We start from the raw sequence: 24381 nt of genomic DNA, 5'->3' as shown, positions 1-24381 counted from the left end.
TGGTGTGTCCGAACGTCGTAACCTTACTTTATTAGATATGGTGCGATCTATGATGTGTCTTACCGATTTACCACTATCGTTTTGGGGTTATGCATTAGAGACAGCTACATTCACGTTAAATAGGGCACCATCTAAATCCATTGAGATGACACCGTATGAACTATGGTTTGGCAAGAAATCTAAGTTGTCGTTTCTTAAAGTTTGAGGTTGCAATGCTTATGTGAAAAAGTTTCAACCTGATAAGCTCAAACCCAAATCGGAGAAGTGCATCTTCATAGGATACCCAAAAGAAAAATGTTGGGTACACCTTCTACCATAGATCCAAAGGCAAGATATTCATTGCTGAGAATGGATCCTTTCTAGAGAAGGAGTTTCTCTCGAAATAAGTGAGTGGGAGAAAAGTAGAACTTGATGAAGTAACTGTACATGCTCCCTTATTGGAAAGTAGTTCATCACAGAAATCTGTTCCTGTGACTACTACACCAATTAGTGAGGAAGCTAATGACGATGATCATGTAACTTCAGATGAAGTTACTACTGAACCTTGTAGGTAAACTAGAGTGAGATCCGCACCAGAGTGGTACGGTAATCCTGTTCTGGAGGTCATGTTACTTGACCATGATGAGCCTACGAACTTTCAGGAAGCGATGATGAGCCCAGATTCCGCGAAATGGCTTGAGACCATGAAATCTGAGATGAGATCCATGTATGAGAACAAAGTATGGACTTTGATTGACTTGCCCATTGATCGACGAGCCATTGAGATTAAATGGATCTTCAAGAGGAAGACGGACGCTGATAGTAGTGTTACTATCTACAAAGCTAGAATTGTCACAAAAAGGTTTTCGACAAGTTCAAGGTGTTGACTACGATGAGAGTTTCTCACTCGTATCTCTGCTTAAGTCTGTCCGAATCATGTTAGCAATTGCCGCATTTTATGAAATCTGGTAAATGGATTAACAAAACTGCATTCCTTAATGGATTTATTAAAGAAGAGTTGTATATGATGCAACCAGAAGGTTTTGTCAATTCTAAAGGTACTAACAAAATATGCAAGCTCCAGCGATCCATCTATGGACTGGTGCAAGCATCTCGGAGTTGGAATATACGCTTTGATAAGTTGATCAGAGCATATAGTTTTATACAGACTTGCGGTGAAGCCTGTATTTACAAGAAAGTGAGTGGGAGCATTACAACATTTCTGATAAGTATATGTGAATGACATATTGTTGATCGGAGATAATGTAGAATTTTCTACAAAGCATAAAGGAATGTTTGAAAGGATTTTTTCAAAGAAAGACCTCGGTGAAGCTGCTTACATATTGAGGATCAAGATCTATAGAGATAGATCAAGACGCTTGATAAGTTTTTCAATGAGTACATACCTTGACAAAATTTTGAAGTAGTTCAAAATGGAACAGTCAAAAAGGAGTTCTTGCCTGTGTTACAAGGTGTGAAGTTGAGTAAGACTCAAAACCTGACCATGACAGAAGATAGAGAGAGAATGAAAGTCATTCCCTATGCCTCAGCCATAGGTTCTATAAAGTATGCCATGCTGTGTACCAGACCTATTGTATACCCTACCCTGAGTTTGTCAAGGGAGTACAATAGTGATCTAGGAGTAGATCACCGGACATTGGTCAAAATTATCCTTAGTGGAATAAAGATATGTTTCTCGATTATGGAGGTGACAAAAGGTTCGTCGTAAAGGGTTACGTCGATGCAAGTTTTGACACTGATCCAGATGACTCTAAGTCTCAATCTGGATACATATTGAAAGTGGGAGCAATTAGCTAGAGTAGCTCCATGCAGAGCATTGTTGACATAGAAATTTGCAAAATACGTACGGATCTGAATGTGGCAGACCCGTTGACTAAACTTCTCTCACAAGCAAAACATGATCACACCTTAGTACTCTTTGGGTGTTAATCACATAGCGATGTGAACTAGATTATTGACTCTAGTAAACCCTTTGGGTGTTGGTCACATGTCGATGTGAACTATGGGTGTTAATCACATGGTGATGTGAACTATTGGTATTAAATCACATGGCGATGTGAACTAGATTATTGACTCTAGTGCAAGTGGGAGACTGAAGGAAATATCCCTAGCGGCAATAATAAAGTTATTATTTATTTCCTTATATCATGATAAATGTTTATTATTCATGCTAGAATTGTATTAACCGGAAACATAATACATGTGTGAATACATAGACAAATAGAGTGTCACTAGTATGCCTCTACTTGACTAGCTCGTTGATCAAAGATGGTTATGTTTCCTAACCATAGACATGAGTTGTCATTTGATTAATGAGATCACATCATTAGGAGAATGATGTGATTGACTTGACCCATTCTGTTAGCATAGCACTTGACCGCTTAGTTTGTTGCTATTGCTTTCTTCATGACTTATACATGTTCCTATGACTATGAGATTATACAACTCCTGTTTACCGGAGGAACACTTTGTGTGCTACCAAACGTCACAACGTAATTGGGTGATTATAAAGGTGCTCTACAGGTGTCTCCGGAGGTACTTGTTGGGTTGGCGTATTTCGAGATTAGGATTTGTCACTTCGATTGTCGCAGAGGTATCTCTGAGCCCTCTCGGTAATGCACATCACTTAAGCCTTGCAATCATTGCAACTAATGAGTTAGTTGCAGGATGATGTATTACGGAACGAGTAAAGAGACTTGCCGGTAACGAGATTGAACTAGGTATTGAGATCCCGACGATCGAATCTCGGGCAAGTAATATACCGATGACAAAGGGAACAACGTATGTTGTTATGTGGTCTGACCGATAAAGATCTTCGTAGAATATGTGGGAGCCAATATGAGCATCCATGTTCCGCTATTGGTTATTGACCAGAGACGTGTCTCGGTCATGTCTACATTGTTCTCGAACCCGTAGGGTCCGCACGCTTAAGGTTTCGATGACAGTTATATTATGAGTTTATGTGTTTTGATTACCGAAGGAGTTCGGAGTCCCGGATGAGATCGGGGACATGACGAGGAGTCTCGAAATGGTCGAGACGTAAAGATCGATATATTGGATGACTATATTCGGACATCGGAAAGGTTCCGAGTGATTCGGGTATTTTTCGGAGTACCGGAGAGTTACGGGAATTCGCCGGGGAGTATACGGGCCTTATTGGGCCATACGGGAATAGAGGAGAGAGGCCAAAAGGAAGGAGGCGCGCACCCCCCCTCTTGTCCGAATTGGACAAGGGGTGCAGCCCACTTTTCCTTGTTCCTCCCCCCTCTTTCCTTCTCTCCTAGTCTAACAAGGGAAGGAGGAGTCCTACTCCCGGTGGGAGTAGGACTCCCCCCTTGGCGCGCTCTCCTCCTAGGCCGGCCACCTCCCTCCCTTGCTCCTTTATATACGGGGGCAGGGGGCACCCCATAGACACAACAATTGATCATTGATCTCTTAGCCGTGTGCGGTGCCCCCCTCCACCATAATCCTCGATAATATTGTAGCGGTGCTTAGGCGAAGCCCTGCGATTGTAGAACATCAAGATCGTCACCACGCCATCGTGCTGGCGGAACTCTTACCCGACATTCTGCTGGATCAGAGTCCGGGGATCATCATCGAGCTGAACGTGTGCTAGAACTAGGAGGTGCCGTAGTTTCGGTGATTGATCGGTCGGGCCGTGAAGTCATACGACTACATCAACCGCGTTGTTATAACGCTTCCGCTTCCGGTCTACGAAGGGTAAGTAGAAAACACTCTCCCTTCTCGTTGCTATGCATCACCATGATCTTGCGTGTGCATAGGAAATTTTTGAAATTACTATGTTCCCCAACAGGCAGTTCCTTACCTCCCCTCGTAGTTGAGGGATAAATCTTGGTTCTTGTATCTTTCAAGTTCTTCATAATGATAAACAGATATAAATCCCAAGTGACTCAAAGAATAGATCTATGCTCCCCGGCAACAGCGTCATAAAATTGTTTTGATAACCCACAAGTATAGGGGATCACAACAGTTTTCGAGGGCAGAGTATTCAACCAAAATTTACTGATTCAACACAAGGGGAGCCAAAGAATATTCTCAAGTATTAGCAACTGATTTGTCAATTCAACCACACCTGGAAACTTAATATCTGCAGCAAAGTGTTTAGTAGCAAAGTAATATGATAGTAATGGTAATGCTGGTAAAAGGTAACGATAGCAAAAGTAATATTTTTGGTATTTTGCAGTGAGGATAACAATAGCAACAAAAAGTAAATAAGCGAACAACAATATATGGAAAGCTCGTAGGCAATGGATCCGTCATGGAGAATTATGCCGGATGCGGTTCATCATGTAACAATGATAACATAGGGTGACAGAGAACTAGCTCCAATTCATCAATGTAATGTAGCCATGTATTCCGAATATAGTCATACATGCTTATGGAAAGAACTTGCATGCCATCTTTTGTCCTACCCTCCCGTGGCAACGGGATCCTATTGGAAACTAAGGGATATTAAGGCCTCCTTTTAATAGAGTACCGAAACAAAGCATTAACACATAGTGAATACATGAACTCCTCAAACTATGGTCATCACCGGGAGTGGTCCCGATTATTGTCACTTCGGGGTTGCCGGATCATAACACATAGTAGGTGACTATTGACTTTCAAGATAGGTCAAGAACTCTCATATATTGATGAAAACATAATAGGTTCAGATCTGAAATCATGGCACTTGGGCCCTAGTGACAAGAATTAAGCATAGCAAAGTCATAGCAACATCAATCTCAGAACATAGTGGATACTAGGGATAAAACCCTAACAAAACTAACTCGATTACACTACTAGGGAAAACCTTATACACAGAAATTTAGCAGTAGCGTGTGTCAAAAAAGGGCGCTAATGCTAAATAGCAGTAGCGCGTGTCCGTAAACCGTGCTACAGATACAATAGTAGCAGTAGCGCGTCCGCATGAAAATGCGCTACCACTAATATCCCCTTTGCTAAACCGATAGGCTACGCATAGCAGTAGCGGTCTTGAGGAAAGCGCGCTACCACTAGCACATAAGTAGCAGCGCATTTCGCGCGGAGAGCGCTACTGCTAATGGACATAAAATAAAATAAAAACAAATGGAAAAGTAAATGAAAAAGAAAGAAATAGAAAAAGGAGAAAGGAAAAAATAAAATGTAGGGGAAAATAAATGAGAAAGCGGAAAAAAGGAGAAAGACATAGCAGTAGCGTTTGTTCGTAAGAGGCGCTATAGCTAACATAGCTGCAGCGTGTTTCCTAGACCACCGCTGTAGAAACAGAAAAGGAAATAAGAAAGATATAGGAAATTACATAGCTATAGCAGTAGCGCGTTTTGTGAAAATCGCTATAGATAACTTAGCTATACCGCGTTTCGTGAAAAGTGCTACCGCTAAGTTTGACTTAACCAAAAAATCGTTTCCCCCGGCCACCACTTCTCCCCCAAATACCTCGACCCACCCCACCGTCGCCCCACTTCGCCGCCGTCTCCTGCCGACGTCGACTCCCCCGGAGCCACCAGAGCCGCGCGCCATCGACACCACCGGAGCCGCCCCCAACGCCACCGGAGCCGCGCGGCCTCATCAACGCCACCGGAGCCGCAGTCGACGCCACCGGATCCACCCTCGCCACAGCTGCCTCCCTTGCCGTCAGCGGAGACGCCCCCGCCTCCCTCGCCACCACTGCCTCCCGCGCCACCACTGGAGCCATCCTCTGTAAGCCCCCACCCCTCCACTCTCTCTCTCTCTAAATTAGTTAGGTTAATTTAGTTAGGAAAAGAAATTAGTTAGGTTAATTTGACAGAGATGCCCATGCCACCCTCGCCGTAAGAAAAAATTGTATATGCTTAACTAGAGCAGTAGGGTTAGGGTTGTAGTGTTTAATTACAAATTTTAGGAAACTAAGGTTTAACTAGATGTTAACTAGGGTGGTAGGATTTAGTTTAGAGAAAAAATCAATATAAAAATATAAATTTCTATTAGTGTTGCAAGTCTAGTAGGTTCTTAATTTTTAGTGAATTTTTATTTGGACAAAAATTTAGGACATAATTTGAGTTCTAGGTTCATAATTTGAGTTCTAGGGTTCATCCATCTATATTTGGTTTTTGAATTGAGTTTCAGAGAGCATGAGATTTGTGTAGATTCTCTTGATGTGTCAAACACTAGGAGATGCAAATTTGAAGTGGTCATGACATATGAAAAATCCTCAATTGTGTTTGCTCATTGATCATAATCGACATTGAAGTGGTTCGATTGTGCCCAAGTGGCCTTTTGTTGTTTCCAGGGAATGAAGCCGAGTGGCCTATGTTTTGCCAGGATGTTGATTCATTTCTGTTCCGGCAAAATTCAGGTTCTCGATTTGTCCACTTTTTAGCAAAGGACATGCCGAAATTTTCCGTGAGTTTTGGCATGACTTGTGCTACAAACTAGGACATATCGTGTGCTTGGGATTTGCCGCACTAGGAAGGAGTCAACGTTCCTGCAAAACAATAGGCCTTTTTATGTCATTATTCATTTTATTAGGTCTAGAATTAATTGACTAGATTTAATCATAGGAAACATGGATAACAACGATGAAGGATAGGGTTCTGGTGATTGCGACGACGTCTACCGGGCGGCAGACGAATTTTTTAGCCTTGCCGACATCGAGACCGGGGCTGAGACTTAGACCGGCATCAAGACTGAGACTGAGACCAGTATCGAGACTGGCGCTGAGACTCAGACCGGCATCGAGACCGGCGCTGCCTCGGGGAGCGGAGCCGGTGTAGAACCGAAAGCAAAGAGGCACAACCTCCTAACAAACTCAGGACTACTAGTCTGGTGGTGACGGAGGTGGACGAAGGCAATTTTGAGCCAAAGGCGCCCGAGGAAGCGCGTCAATGCTAAGGCAATCAGATAGGCTGCATCGTCCGGACAACCGCCACCATCAACAATGAGAAACTAAAGAAGATAGAAAATATGAGGAGCTCCCTCCTAAAGAAGTTTCACCAGATATTCTTGTTCCCGGGCCGGAATGAGAAGGATTATAAAGATCCAGATGAGGACCCGGCAATGAAGAAGATAAACAAACACGCCATGACCAAGTTTAGCGACGCGTTGGCCGCCTGGAAAAATCGAGTGATAGAAAAGATCACCGACAAGAAGGAACCCTACTCTGAGATTGTAAAGGATAATCAGACAATCACGTAAGAGCAGTTTCAAATATTCAAGGAGGCTTGCGAGGCCGAAGCTGCCAAAAAGAAGTCTAAGTACATGAAGGGGCTTCAAGAGAGGAACATTGGGAGCCACCACCTCGGAAGCCGTGGTTACGGAGGAAAGAGGTCCAAATGGGCCAAGGAGGACGCGGAAGCTGCGAGTCCGGGCATCCCAGACCCCTTGGCGGATTTCATCGTCCTGCAGGAGCATGACGTCCTCAGGGCTCGGCACCGTTGGGACCCAGTGAAGAAGGTTTACGAGACAAAACCGGTCATTACGGAGTTCATGAGACTGCTGGTAATTTTAGTTTCTGATCAATTCGACTGCACATGTTAGTCATATTTGTAAACGATCCTTGTGCCTTTTGTAGAGAGAGCAGCACTGGATTGCGGCCGAAAGCGACTCGCCGTCTGAGGCATTGGCGAGGCCCAAGTGGGACACTCCATTCAACTGGGCGTTGAACATATTGAAACGACAATCGGTGGATACTCGACCGTTGTATGGACGCGTGCACGGTGTCGGAGACGGCGCCACGTGGAAGAAGTACTACCGTGAGACCACGGAGGAGAGAAAGGAAAGACGGAGGTTAACTGGAGAAAACATTGACAAGAAGGTTGAGATTGCGGTTTTGAAGAAATCATCTCAGATAGTCGCAACAGTGATAGCTGCCACAAAACAGGTGGTTGCAGATTTGTCTACTTCCTTGGTGATGGGCGTTTTCACTTGGACAAGGCAACATCCAGAAAAAAATGCATAGGACTTTCCCCTTGCTGACTTCTTGGGGAGCAGCTCGACTAGAGTTGCACCAGCACCGGCTCCCGCGCCGGCTCCCGCACCGGACGTGCTCGGTGGTGCTTCGTCCTTGGCTGAGCTCGATGCCCTCACGGTATCTGTCACACCACCTCCTTCAATATAAATGTATAATCTCCCGTTTTCGTTGCCTTTCGGATGTCTCACGTCGCAGACTTTTCTTTGCAGGCCGACGAAACCCCATGCACCATATTGTACACCATCGGCGACCAGAAGGTGGACGTGGGGAAGGCGACGATAATGAAGCCGAAGGAACCATTGTTCCACAGCCGGCCGATCCCCCCGAACGTCTTCAAGGTTTCTGTGGCCAGTGTCAAACCGGGCCACTTGAATTGTCCTCCTCCAATACTAGCGGGGGATGACGACGAGACACCACGGCGGCTTGGTGATTGTTGCAATGGGTGGGTCCTGTTGTGGCCAAAGAGTCTGCTTCATCTGGAGGCAGCCGGGAGCACACCCACGAGCACGCAGCCTCAGCAATGTATGAACATCAACACCCCACCTACCCAATTAGCGTCGGGTGTCGGGTTGGGTGATAGCGGACGGGGTAAGGAGGAGGCTCCATTAGTCGCTGATGACGTCACCATGGATGAGGATGAGGACGACGATGGCGCTGAACAGTATGTCTATACTGGCGCCTCCTCAGGGTTTGAGCATCATGAGTCGGTGCCTGAATTGTCATCTCAACGTATTATGGACGACCTTCCGGTAGTAAAGAAGTCTAGGAAGAGAGCGAGGAAAGGAAAAAAAAGCTGATTCTATGATCCAGCCACCTCAGCAGCCTCGACTTCAGGACCGTATAGATATCCCCGATGCGGATAAATGGCATATCCCCGGTCAACCAATCCTACCTGCAACAGCGCTACGGGCCAGACTCGGCGATCTAAGGAGACTTCATGACGATGTGCTGCGGGTAGAGAAAGGCCTCATCGCCTCGAAAGATCCAGGATACCCACTCTACGTGGTTAATGTTCCGCGGCAAATGTCGTACGTCGACAGCTTCCCCGTGGATAAGTTCTTCCTGAGATTCGATTACATATTCGACATGTTTCACGTGAAGAAGCTGGATTTTACATTTGTCCGCCTTTATGCCTTGCACATGAACTACATCATCGGGGTTGAGCAGATATCTCATATCTGTCGCTGACCCGTACTACATGCACGAGGGCTTCTTGGGAGTCTGCGCAAAGCACCGTGAATACGCGAGGGATTACATCATCAGTTTCATGCTTGCCAATAAGGACAAGGAGGCGATTCTCATGCCTTATCATCCTGTGTAAGTCATCCGCGCTGCTATCCTTCCTTCGATTCAATCATTCATTTGCACGGTGGAGGCTAATTAATTTGAGGTGTACTTATTTTGCGCAGCGGCGGGCGCGCCGTCCTCATCATCCTCTACCCCCGATTCTCCCACACTCTTTACTTGGACTCGTCGAAGAACATTCACAAAAAGGATTACACCCACATCAAGGATGTTCTCGACAGTGCTATGTTTTACTACCAAGCAGGGGTGGAGAGGTCAGGGACAAGAAGAGAAGGGGCGGTAGGGTCGCCTTCGGCCATAAGACCGACTTCTGCTGCATCCATCAATCGAACGATTCTCCTAATGATGGATTCTATGTCCTACACCACATGCTGGAGTACAGACGGGATCACCAAAACCTTCGCATGTCACCTAGATCCGGCGATGCCCATATTCTACAATGGGCAAAGGACATAGGAGATATCGAGGATCATCGACTTCGAGTTGAGTTCTATAACATCCAGCGCGAACTTGCCCAAATCATCATGAAGGAGGTCGTCGGAAAAACAAGGATGTTCTATGGAGAAGGACAAATGTCGCGGGAAGACGTCCGAACATGGATAGCCTCTCAGCGTCTCGACATGAAGCCTTTCACTAAGCTCGAGGACTATCTCCCTGACTTGGATGGATGGAACGACATGTTGGAGTGATTGTCGATATATGACAATGTGTTCGTCTATTCCATACTTTCTGTATGAAAAAACTTTGAGTTATGCACGGTGAAACTTTATTTGTGATGTAATTAAACCGTCCTCCTCCTTGACTAGCGAAAATCACTCTAGTTAGGGCATTTTGGGGTACGATGAACTTTGTTATTTATGCTTATGATATGTTGTTTCTATTTTTGCCAAGTCTGTCTCTTTCTGTTGCTCAACTATATATGTTGCATATCATCGACTCATGTGACGATGCAGGTGCATAGATCATAGATGGCGAAGAAGTGCTACGCCAGGAGTATATATACGACAAGTGGCCAGAGTGTTAGGCCCCGGTGTAACGGTTTATGGTTTCCGAGTGACAGGTAGTAGTTAGTTTAGGTTCACGCTAATGCGAGAGAGGGATACGAACTCATGTACTCAAAGTGATAGCTCTTCTAGCGTATATCATTGTTTAGATGGATGACGATGTATTTGCAAGTAATCGAGACTTGTATCGCTATTTTCGAGATGATGACGAGAGAGCACTTTGTGTTGGATGATGATTATGATGATGACATGATTTGATGAGACTAATTGTATGTATATGCTATGATTACATTTTTATGTGTATGATATGCTAAAGATTATTGTATAAAGCCTATTCAAATACAAAACAAATATGCAGGGAAAAAACTAATAAAACTAGTAGTAGCGAGGGGGGGAAATTTAGCAGTAGCGCCGCCTTACCAGTAGCGCTTCCCAGTAAACAGCGCTGCAGATAATATCAGCAGCGCCCTTTTCTAAAGAGCGCTACAGCTATTCATGTATAGCAGTAGCGTGGGACAACAGGCGCTACTGCTATACGTTAACTATAGCGCCTTATTAGTAGCGTCGGTCCCCGCGCTACTAATAGGCCGAAAACCCGCGCTGCTGCTAGGCTTTTCCCTAGTAGTGTTACATGATAAATCTCATCCAACCCATCACCGTCCAGCAAGCCTACGATGGAATTACTCATGCACGGCGGTAAGCATCATGCAACTGGTGATGGAGGAAGGTTGATGATGACGATGGCAACGAATTCCCTCTCCGGAGCCCCGAACGGATTCGAGATCAGCCCTTCGGAGAGAGTTTAGGGCTTGGCGGTGGCTCCGTATCGTAAAACGTGATGAATCCTTCTCTCTGGTTTTTTTCTCCCCGAAAGTGAATATACGGAGTCAGGGTTGAGGTTGGGTGCGCTCCCACCCTCGTGGATGGGTGGAGGCCCCCCTGACATGGATCTTCCTTCCAATATTTTTTATATATTCCAAAATAATTCTCCGTTGATTTTCAGGTCATTCCGAGAACTTTTATTTCTGCACAAAGATAACACCATGGCAATTATGCTGAAAACAACGTCAGTCCGGGCTAGTTCCATTCAAACCATGCAATTTAGAGTCCAAAACAAGGGCAGAAGTGTTTGGAAAAGTAGATACAACGGAGGCGTATCACAGGGCATGTTGTGATGTGATATGGTCAAGACATGGTGCTAAATTTTATTGTATGAGATGATCATGTTTTGTAACGAAGTTATTGGCAACTGGCTGAAGCCTTATGGTTGTCTCTTTATTGCATAAGATGCAAGCGCCATACAATTGCTTTACTTTGTCACTATGCGATAGCAACAGTTGCAAAGCAATAGTTGCCGAGGCGACCATATGACGACACGTTGATAGAGATCAAGATGATGGAGATTATGGTGTCATGTCGGTGATGATGGAGTTCATGATGTTACTTTGGAGATGGAGATCAAAGGCACAAGATGATGATGGACATATCATGTCACATATTTTGATTGCATGTGATGTTTATCCGTTATGTATCTTATTTTGCTTAGTTCGGTGGTAGGATTATAAGATGATCTCTCACTAAATTTCAAGGTATAAGTGTTCTCCCTGAGTATGCACCGTTGCGACAGTTCGTTGCGCCGAGACACAACGTGAAGATCGGGTGTGATAAGCTCTACGTTCACATACAACGGGTGCAAGCCAGTTTTGCACACGCGGAATACTCGAGTTAAACTTGATGAGCCTAGCATATGCAGATATGGCCTCAGAACACTGGAGACCGAAAGGTCGAGCGTGAATCATATAATAGATATGATCAACATAGTGATGTTCACCATTGAAAACTAATCCATCTCCGGTGATGATCGGACATGGTTTAGTTGATTTGGATCACGTGGTCATTTAGATGACTAGAGGGATGTCTATCTCAGTGGGAGCACTTAAGTAATATGATTAATTGAACTTTAATTTATCATGAACTAAGTCCTGATAGTATTTGCATATCTATGTTGTAGATCGTTAACTCGCGATAAAGTTCCCCGTTTATTTTTGATATGTTCCTATAGAAAAACTATGTTGAAAAATGTTAGTAGCAATGATGCGGACTAGGTTCATGATCTGAGGATTATCCTCATTGCTGCACAGAAGAATTATGTCCTTGATGCACCGCTAGGTGACAGACCTATTGCAGGAGCAGATGCACACGTTATGAACGTTTGACAAAGCTTGGTATGATGACTGCTTAATAGTTTAGTGCACCATGCTTTACGGATTAGAACCAGGACTTCTAAAATGTTTTGAAATGTCATGGAGCATATGAGATGTTCCAAAGAGCTTAAATTGGTATTTCAGACTCATGCCCGAGTTAAGAGGTATGAGACCTCTGACAAGTACTTTGCCTACAAGATGGAGGAGAATACCTCAGCTAGTGAGCATGTGCTCAGAATGTCTGAGTACTACAATCACTTGAATCAAGTGGGAGTTCATCTTCCAGATAAGATAGTGATTGACAGAGTTCTCTAGTCACTATCACCAAGTTACTAGAACTTCGTGATGAACTATAATATGCAAGGGATAATGGAAATGATTCCCAAGCTCTTCGTGATGCTGAAATCGACGGAGGTAGAAATCAAGAAAAGCATCAAGTGTTGATGGTTGACAAGACTACTAATTTCAAGAAAAGGGCAAAGGGAAGAAGGAGAACTTCAAGAAGAACGAAAAGCAAGTTGCTTCTCAAGTGAAGAAGCCGAAGTCTAGACCTAAGCCTGAGACTAAGTGCTTCTACTGCAAAGGGACTGGTCACTGGAAGCAGAACTACCCCAAGTATTTGGCGGATAAGAAGGATGTCAAAGTGAACAAAGGTATATTTGATATACATGTTATTGATGTGCACTTTACTAGTGTTTACAGCAACCCCTCAGTATTTGATACTAGTTCAGTTGCTAATATTAGTAACTCAAAACGGGTGTTTCAGAATGAACAGAGACTAGTTAAGGGTGAAGTGACGATGTGTGCTGGAAGTGGTTCCAAGGTGGATATGATCATCATCGCTCACTCCCTATACTTTCGGGATTAGTGTTGAACCTAAATAAATGTTATTTGGTGTTTCCATTAAGCATGAATATGATTTGATCATGTTTATTGCAATACGGTTATTCATTTAAAGTCAAGAGAATAATTGTTGTTCTGTTTACATGAATAAAACCTTCAATGGTCATACACCCAAGGTGAATGGTTTATTGAATCTCGATCGTAGTGATACACATATTCACAATATTGAAGCCAAAAGATGCAAAGTTAATAATGATAGTGCAACTTATTTGTGGCACTGTCGTTTAGGTCATATTGGTGTAAAGCGCATGAAGAATCTCCATGCTGATGGACTTCTGGAATAACTTGATGCTTGCCTCATGGAACAATGGAGCGAGCAACTGACTTATTGGAAATAATATATACTGATGTATGCGATTCGATAAGTGTTGAGACTCACGGCGAGTATCGTTATTTTCTGACCTTCACACATGAGTTGAGTAGATATGGGTATATCTACTTAATGAAAATAAGTCTGAAACATTTGAAAAGTTCAAAGAATTTCAATGTGAAGTGGAAAATCGTCGTAACAAGAAAATAAAGTTTCTACGATCTGATCACGGAGGCGAATATTTGAGTTATGAGTTTGTTCTTCATTTGAAACAATGTGGAACAGTTTTGCAACTCACGTCACCTGGAACACCACAACATAATGGTGTGTCCGAACATTGTAATCGTACTTTATTGGATATGGTGCGATCTATGATGTCTCTTACCGATTTACCACTATCGTTTTGGGGTTATGCATTAGACACAGTTGCATTCACGTTAAATAGGGCACCATCTAAATCTGTTGAGATGACACCGTATGAACTATGGTTTGGCAAGAAACCAAAGCTGTCGTTTCTTAAAGTTTGGGGTTGCAATGATTATGTGAAAAAGTTTCAAACTGATAAGCTCGAACCCAAATCGGAGTAGCGCGTCTTCATAGGATACCCAAAAGAAACTGTTGGGTACACCTTTTATCACAGATCCGAAGGCAAGATATTTTGTTGCTAAGAATGGATCCTTTCTAGAGAAGGGGTTTCTCTCGAAAGAAGTGAGTGGGAGGAAAGTAGAACTTGATGAGGTAATTGTACCTTCTCCCGAATAAGAAAGTAGTTCATCACAGAAATCAGTTCTAGTGATTCCTACACCTATTAGTGAGGAAGCTAATGATGATGATCATGAAACTTTAGATCAAGTTAGTACCGAACCTCATATGTCAACCATTGTACGGTCCGCACCAGAGTGGTACCGTAATCCAGTTCTGGAAGTCATGTTATTAGACCATGACGAATCTACGAACTATGAGGAAGCGATGATGAGCCCAGATTCCACAAAAAGGTTTGAGGCCATGAAATCTGAGATGGGATCCATGTATGAGAACAAAGTATGGAATTTGATTGACTTGCCTGATGATCGGTGAGTCATTGAGAATAGATGGATCTTCAGGAGGAAGATGGACGCTGATGGTAGTGTTACTATCTACAAAGCTCGGATTATCGCAAAATGTTTTCGACAAGTTCAAGGTGTTGACTACGATGAGATTTTCTCACTCGTAGCGATGCTTAAAAGTTTGTCCAAATCATGTTAGCAGTTGCCGCATTTTATGAAATCTAGCAAATGGATGTCAAAAACTGCATTCCTTAATGGAATTCTTAAAGAAGAGTTGTATATGATGCAACCAGAAGGTTTTGTCGATCATAAAAGGTGCTAACAAAGTGAGAAAGGTCCAGCAATCCATCTATGGACTGGTGCAAGCATCTCGGAGTTGGAATATATGCTTTGATAAAGTGATCAAAACATATGGTTTTATACAGACTTGCGGTGAAGCCTATATTTACAAGAAAGTGAGTGGGAGCACTACAACGTTTCTGATAAGTGTATGTGAATGACATATTGTTGATCAGAAATAATGTAGAATTTTCTGGAAGGCATAAAGGAGTGTTTGAAAGGAGTTTTTCAAAGAAAGGCCTCGGTGAAGCTACTTACATATTGAGCATCAAGATCTATGGAGATAGATCAAGACGCTTGATATATTTTCCATGAGTACATACCTTGACAAGATTTTGAAGTAGCTCATAATGGAACAGTCAAAGAAGGAGTTCTTGCCTGTGTTGCAAGGTGTGAAGTTGAGTAAAGACTCAAAACCCGACCACGGCAGAAAATAGAAAGAGAATGAAAAGTCATTCCCTATGCCTCAGTCATAGGTTCTATAAAGTATGCCATGCTATGTACCAAACCTATTATATACCCTGCCCTGAGTTTCGCAAAGGAGTACAATAGTGATCTAGGAGTAGATCACTTGACAGCGGTCAAAATTATCCTTAGAAGACTAAGGAAATATTTCTCGGTTATGGAGGTGATAAAGAGTTCGTCGTAAAGAGTTACATCGATGCAAGCTTTGACACCGATCTGGATGACTCTAAGTCACAATCCAGATACATATTGAAAGTGGGAGCAATTACCTAGAGTAGATTCATGCAGAGCACTGTAGACATAGAAATCTGTAAAATACATACGGATCTGAATGTGGCAAACCCGTTGACTAAACTTCTCTCGGAAGCAAAACATGATCACACCTTAGTACTCTTTGGGTGTTAATAACATGGCGATGTGAACTAGATTATTGACTCTAGTAAAACCTTTTGGGTATTAGTCACATGACGGTGTGAACTAATCACATGGTGATGTGAACTATTGGTGTTAAATCACATGGCGATGTGAACTAGATTATTGACTCTAGTGCAAGTGGGAGATTGAAGGAAATATACCCTAGAGGCAATAATAAAGTTGTTATTTATATTTCCTTATATCATGATAAATGTTTATTATTAATTCTAGAATTGTATTATCAGGAAACTTATTACATGTGTGAATACATAGACAAACATAGTGTCACTAGTATGCCTCTACTTGACTAGCTCGTTGAATCAAAGATGGTTAAGTTTCCTAACCATAGTCATGAGTTGTCATTTGATTAATGGGATCACATCATTAGAGAATGATTTGATTGGCTTGACCCATCTGTTAGCTTAGCACTATGATCGTTTAGTTTGTTGCTATTGCTTTCTTCATGACTTATACATGTTCCTATCACTATGAGATCATGCAACTCCCGAATACCGGAGGAACACTTTGTGTGCTACAAAACGTCACAACATAACTGGGTGATTATAAAGGTGCTCTACAGGTGTCTCTGATGGTGCTTGTTGAGTTGGCATGGAGCAAGATTGGGATTTGTCACTCCGATTGTCGGAGAGGTAATTCTGGGCCCTCTCGGTAATGTACATTACTATAAGCCTTACAAGCAATGTAGCCAATGAGTTAGTTACGGGATTTAGCATTACGGAACGAGTAAAGAGACTTGACGGTAACAACATTGAACTACGTATTGAGATACCGACAATCGAAGCTCGGGCAAGAAACATACCGATGACAAAGGGAACAATGTATATCGTTATGCGGTTTGACCGATAAAGATCTTCGTAGAATATGTAGGAACCAATATGAGGATGCAGGTTCCGCTATAGGTTATTGACCAGAGACATGTCTCAGTCATGTCTATATAGTTCTCGAACCCATAGGGTCCGCACACTTAACGTTCAGTGACGATCAGTATTACGAGTTTATGTGTTTTGATGTACCGAAGGTAGTTCGGAGTCCCGGATTTGATCATGGACATAACAAGGAGTCTCGAAATGGTCGAGATATAAAGATCGATATATTGGACGCTTATGTTTGGACATCGGAATGGTTTCGGGTGAAAACAGGAGTATACCGGAGCACCGGGAGGTTACCGGAACCGCCCAGGAGGTATATGGGCCTTATTGGGCCTTAGTGGGAGAGAGGGGAAATGATAAAAGGAGGGGGCGCCCCCCCAAGCCCAATCCGAATTGGGAGGGGGGCTGGCCCCCCTTTCCTTCCTCCTCCCTCCTCCTTCCTTCTCTCCTAAATCCAATAAGGCAAGGGGGGAGTCCTACTCCCAGTGGGATTAGGACTCCCCTTGGGGCGCGCCTAGGAGGCCGGCCCCTCCCCCTCCTCCACTCCTTTATATATGGGGGAGGGATGCACCCCATAGACACACAAGTTGATCAATGATATTTAGCCGTGTGCGGTGCCCCCCTCCACCATAATCCACCTCGGTAATATCGTAGCGGTGCTTAGGCGAAGCCCTGTTCCGGTAGCAACATCATCACCATCATCACGCCGCCGTGCTGATGAAGCTCGCCCTCAAAGCTCTACTGGATCGTGAGTTCGCAGGACTTCACCGAGCCGAACGTGTGCAAATCGCGGAGGTGCCGTATCTTTGGTACTAGATCGGTTGATCGCAAAGACGTACGACTACATCAACTGCGTTGTCATAACGCTTCCGCTTACAGTCTACGAGGGTACGTCGACAATACTCTCCCCTCTCGTTTCTATATATCACCATGATCTTCCGTGTGCGTAGGGAAATTTTGAAATTACTGTGTTCCCCAACATAAGCTTGATATCATATCTTCTCAAGTTGGCAAAGGTTTCAGTGACTTGACCATGATGTCGTCCATGTACGCTTCCACATTCCGACTGATTTGAGTGAGCAAACACTTCTGAATAATGCACATGAATGTGGCGCCAACATTTTTGAGACCAAAAGGCATGATAACATAGCAAAAACACCCGAATGGGGTGATGAAGGTAGTTTTTATTTCGTCGGGTCCATACAGTCGGATATGGTGGTACCCGGAATACGCATCCAAAAAGGATAAACGCTCGCACCCCGCAGTTAAGTCGACAATATGGTCGATTCGGGGGAGAGGGAAATGATCTTTCGGATAGGCCCGATTGATGTGATTGAAATCGATGCACATACGAAGTGAATTGTCTTTCTTGGGGACCATGATGACATTGGCGAGCCACTCGGAGTGGTATATATCTCGGATGAACTCAGCTGCCAGAAGCCGAGCCACTTCCTCACCAATGGCCTTCCTTTTCTCCATGGCGGACCGACGGAGATACTCTTTGATAGGTTTTACTTTTGCGTCGACTCGCAAACGGTGCTCAACCAGTCCCCTGGGTACACCCGACATGTCAGATGGTTTCCATGCGAAGATGTCCCAGTTCTCACGGAGGAACTGGATGAGCGCTTCTTCCTATTTGCTATTGAGTGTTCTTGATATATGAGTCGGAGCAACATTGGGATCGGTCGGATGAATGTGCACGGGCTTTGTTTCACCGGACTCTGAAGCAGGCATCTTAGCGCACAACAAATCACTCGGGTCGGCAGTCTTCTTGTACACTTCCATTTCTACTGCTGCCATCTGCTCATTGGAAATTTTTGAGCTTTTCTAGAGGCAGTCTTCTGCTCTCTACCGATTACCAGTGACTGTAATCACACCTCTGGGACTAGGCATCTTCAATTTGAGGCACACGTAACATGGCTGAGCCATGAAACGAGCATATGCAGGCCTGCCTAGCATGGTAGGCACTGTGAAAGTCCACGACCTCAAATGTCAACTTTTACTTGCGGTATTTCTTGGAATCACCGAAAACCACATCAAGAGTGATCTGGCCGAGTGAATCGGCCTTCTTCCCCGGAATGACTCCATGGAACTGCATGTTGCTCTCAGTGAGTTTGGACATCGGAATGCCCATTCCTCAGAGTGTCTCAGCATACAAAATGTTCAAACCACTGCCACCATCCATCAGAACCTTGGTTAATGGGGTGCCCCCAACGACTGGGTCGACCACCAATGCTTGCCGCCCGGGGGTAGCAATGTGCGTTGGGTGATCGGACTGGTCAAACGTGATGGGAGTTTTTGACCACTTTAGATATGTCGTCCCTGCCGGAGCAACCATGTTCACTTCTGTGTTGATAACTTTTGGTCGACTTTTGCTCTCGATGTCAGCAAAAATCACTAAAGTGGCATTGACATTTTGGTAACCATCTGATGAAGCTATGTACTTAGGGTAGGGTCATGGATCTGTCCAACATACCCTCCCCAAGGACATCCCTACAAAGAATCAGAAGCAGTTGAAGAGAAACCATCATCCACTCGACCATGAAGATGTGCTCACTCGACCACCTTGAAGACACTCGACCACCAGAAGATGAGAAACTCTCCACTCTGCTACGGTCAGGACTTAAACCATAGCTTTATGGGAATTTATAACACTTCACTGCAAACATTACCAGTAATGCCCCTCCTTTATGAGCATTGAACCTTGTGTAACGGAGGGGAGCTGGGGTCCTGGCCCATCAGTCCGGCCCACATCACATAGCCCGGACGTCCGAGGAACCCCTAGTCCAGGACTCCCTCAGTGAGCAGAGTGGCGCCAGAGAGGGTTCTGGTGTGGATTTGGGGGAGGGGGGGAGCTGGCGATGGAGATTGGGTGGACTAGTTGAGTGAAACGCGGGCGGCGGTGATGGGGTGTTGGAGGCCTAGGTGAAAAGGGTGAAAAATATCCCCAGTCGCCGTGCGGAAAGGCCTATCCAAACGGTTGCCTCTAAGTGCTCGTGTGCACAAACAGAATAATTTCGTTTGAAATGAAGACATACTAATTTTGGAATGAAGACGCGAGTTCACCGTTTCTCCTCTAAATTTTTCCCACGTTAAGCAATCACCATTATACCATGATTTTGATTTGCTGGCGCATTTTAGGTCTCGTGTTGAAAGGATGGAGAAGAGGTGTCTAGAGGGGCGGTGAATAGACTCTTAGTAAGAAAAGTTGTAGTTTTTAATTTCTTTAAGTTGAAGTGGAGTTTTAGCACAAGTTTAAACATTCACAATACATATCAAGAAAGCATGACAAGAGTATATGAGTAGCAGAACGTAAATCATGCAAGTTGTAAGAATGTAAAGGGATGGGATTTGAGTGTGCAAACGCAATTGGAGACAGGGAGATTTTTGGCGTGGTTCTGATAGGTGGTGCTATCGTACATCCACGTTGATGGAGACTTCAACCCACGAAGGGTAACGGTTGCGCGAGTCCACGAAGCGTCCACGAAGAAGCAACCTTGTCTATCCCACCATGGCCATCGCCCACGAAGGACTTGCGTAACAAGGGTAGATCTTCACGAAGTAGGCGATCTCCTTGCCCGTACAAACTCCTTGGTTCAACTCCACAATCTTGACGGAGGCTCCCAAGTGACACCTAACCAATCTAGGAGACACCACTCTCCAAAAGGTAATAGATGGTGTGTTGATTATGAACTCCTTGCTCTTGTGCTTCAAATGATAGTCTCCCCAACACTCAGCTCTCTCACTTAGGATTGGATTTGGTGGAATGAGGGTTTGAGTGGAAAGCAACTTGGGGAAGGCTAGAAATCAAGATTTATGTGGTTGGAATGGAATATCTTCACCTCAACACAAGTGTAGGTGGTTCTCTCTCAGAAAATATAGGTTGGAAGTGTAGGCATGTTCTGATGGCTATCTCCACGAATGAAGAGTGGGTGGAGGGATATATATAGCCTCCACACAAAATCTAACCATTACACACAAATCACCAAACTCGGTGAGACCGAATCAGACAACTCGGTCAGATCGATTTAGTTCAAAATGTGAACGTTAGGATTTTCTGTGGGACCGATATGATCAACTCGGTGGGACCGATGTTCTAGGGTTAGTGTAATATCTCGTCTTGGTTTGACCGATTACGCAAACTCGGTGAGATCGATTTTGGTAATAAGCAAAACAGAGAGTTGGTCAAGCAAACTCGTTGGGACCGATTGCATATCTCGGTGGGACCGAAATTATTGCAATAGGTAACAGAGAGTTTGCAAGCCCATCTCGGTGAGACCGAGATCCCATCGGTGAGACCGAAGTGACTAGGGTTTGTGGCAGTGGCTATGTCAAGTGAACTCGGTGGCGCCGAGTAGGAAATTTCAGTGGGGCCGAGTTTGACTTTTGGTTTGGGACCTATGTGGATATGAGAAAGTATTTGAGGGTTTTGGAGCATATTACTAAGCATTTTGGGAAAGCAAGCCATTAAGCAACACCTCATCCCCTTTTAATAGTATTGGCTTTCCCTATGGACTCAATGTGATCTTGGATCACTAAAAGTAGAAAATGTAGAGTCTTGAGCTTTTGAGCTTGAGCCAATCCTTTGTCCTTAGCATCTTGAAAGGGTTCCGTGTCCTCTTGTCCACGCCACTCCATCTGTTGAACTTTTCTGAAATATACTAGATGAAAACATTAGTCCAACAAGAGATATGTTGGCATTAATTACCAAAACCATCAGGGAGCAGTTGTGCTTTCAATCTCCCCCTTTTTGGTAATTGATGGCAACATACATAAAAGCTTTAGATAAAGATATAGAGAATAACAAGTAAAGCTTTGGAAAGACATGTAACATGCATGGGCTCCCCCTACATGTATTTATCCATGTCAATATGGATTGTAAGAGCATGTGAACATATAATCATGACAGAGCAAGAAATGTGTTACATGTATCTTAGCTATATGCATCAGAGCAAATGATGTGAACATGGGAATTGTAACTTCATGTTAATGATTCCTCCTTGCAAACAATATGTACATTAGCAAGAAATCTTCATGCACATGAATGTGATGCATATACTTACCTTGTGGTCTTGAGCTGGCTTAGGAAGAGATGAACCTGAGTAAACAAGGTTAGATAACACAGATACATCTACTACACAGAGCAAATAAAAGAAGCCACAAGAGTACCAAGATTGGGATGACATGTAGAGTGTTAGTACTGGGTACTCTATAGGATATAGACATGTCCCAAAAGGATAAAGATATGCAATGAATTCAAGGATTTCCTTCCCTAGCAGTCTTTCTCCCCCGGAATCTTGTATTGGATAATGGGAGAACATGGGGAAACAAAATCAGAGAAAAACAGATCATGAACATAAACATAACATAGACATGTCTTTCCCCTCTTAAAGACATGTGACTTCTCTCTCCCCCTTTGACATCAATTTCGAAGAAGGGATCTTCTGGAGTGTGAGTCAAAATAGGTTTGGTCCTTGAGTCACAGAGCAAAGTAGCATCTAGATTGTGATGCTGGTAGAGGACAAGAATCATCGAGTGGAGCTGGAACAAAAGTGTAGGAACAAGTGGAAAATTGTTTTCTCTGTAGTGAATTCGTTGACACCGAGTTATATTTTTCGGTTGCACCGAAATGGTTCGGCTTGACCGAAAGAGACGAATCGATATGACCGCGTTCTAGACAGAGAGAACATTTGTCACCTTAGCTCACTAGGAAAATAAGATCTCACAAAGATTTGCATGGGATTAACTAAAGGATTAGGAATGAATTGGACGTTGGGAATGAAGAACAAAAACAAAGAAAAAGAAAAGAAATCTAGATGAAGGGAAACAAATATGCAAGAGACAAATACAAGAATACATAGAAACACTAGATAACTTCATCTAGAATTGGTCATTGACAGAGTCACCTATGTTAGAGCATATTTACTAAGGAGTCAAGTGAGAACACTTGATCATAGGTCATACTCATCGTTTAAGCTCAAAATGGGGTTACCATTTTTCATTTATGCTTTTGATGTATTCGCATCTTGTTGAGCTGCTTTGATCCATGACTTGGAGTAAAGATTCTCTAAGATGGAATAGCATACCTTGGGTGGTGGTGTTGATCTTAGTCATGTAGTTGAACTTGTGTGGGTTGCTCGAGGTTGGTGTAGCTCATCAAGGGTTGGGAGCACCACTTGGAAGTGAGTTCATCTACCTACATGGGTTAGTTTTGCAAGGAAGAGCACTTGTGTATCCAAAATGACAATCATTAAATTTGATACAAAATGAAATTTGATATATAGAATTTGTCAAAGGATATGTTGAAGGGTTCCAAGCTTCCTTGTCTTCAACCACCATTGTGTAGAGACTTGGTGATGTAGAGATTGCTCAAGTTGTAAGGGAGTTGCAATATCATAGATTTAGATTCATCCAAGTACCTACAAGGGTTAGATAGCATGCAAGGCTGCAAGAATATCCAAGACATATGATTATCATCATAAGAGAAGGATGAAGGATTAGTCATAGGCTCATGCCTTGCATGTATCCAAATGTAGTTCCTACTACAAGTTTTAAGCATCAATGATGTTCAATTCACCTCTCAAACGGCAAAAGACTTTCTCATCAAGCGGTTTGGTGAATATATCCACTAATTGCTTATGGGTACGAACATGCTTAAGATCAATGTCCCCTTTAGCAACATGATCTCGAATGACATGATGATGAACTTCAATATGCTTAGTTCGAGAATGTTGCACGGGATTGTGAGAAATCTTAATAGCACTCTCATTGTCACAAAGCAATGGAACATGTTTCACATTGATCCCATAATATTTAAGAGTTTGGGTCATCCAAAGTAATTGATCACAACATGAACCGGCGGCAATGTATTCCGCTTCAGCGGTGGATAAGGATACCGAGTTTTGTTTCTTGGAGGACCAAGACACAAGTGATCTACCAAGAAATTGACAAGTACCCAAAGTGGACTTTCTATCAACCTTGTCTCCGGCATAGTCCGAGCAGGAATGGCCAACAAGATCCAAAGAGGACCTCTTAGGATACCAAATGCCAAAATTTGGTGTATGTATTAAGTATCTCACTATCCTTTTCACAGCCTTAAGATGACATTCTTTGGGGGCCACTTGATATCATGCACACATGCACACACTTAGCATAATATCAGGATGGGGGGCACATAGATATAATAAGAACCAATCGTAGAGCGATAAACCTTTTGGTCAACCAGTTTGCCATCCTTGGTCAAATCCAGATGTCCACTAGTTGGCATGGGAGTTTTCATACCTTTGCTTTCTTGCATGTTGAACTTCTTGAATAAGTCCTTGGTGTACTTTGTTTGAGAAACAAAGGTGCCTTCCTTAGTTTGCTTGATTTGCAAACCAAGAAAGAACTTGAGTTCACTCATCATAGACATCTCAAACTTCTTCGACATTAGCTTCCCAAACTTTTCACTAAAATGAGGGTTAGTCAAACGAAATATGATATCATCAACATAAATTTGGCATACAAATAATTCACCATTAACCCTTTTAGTGAAAAGAGTAGAATATATCTTT

This window comes from Triticum urartu, chromosome 4 (genome assembly GCF_003073215.2).
Source record: "Triticum urartu cultivar G1812 chromosome 4, Tu2.1, whole genome shotgun sequence".
Classification (NCBI taxonomy): domain Eukaryota; kingdom Viridiplantae; phylum Streptophyta; class Magnoliopsida; order Poales; family Poaceae; genus Triticum; species Triticum urartu.
Note: the sequence above shows the minus strand (reverse complement) of the source record.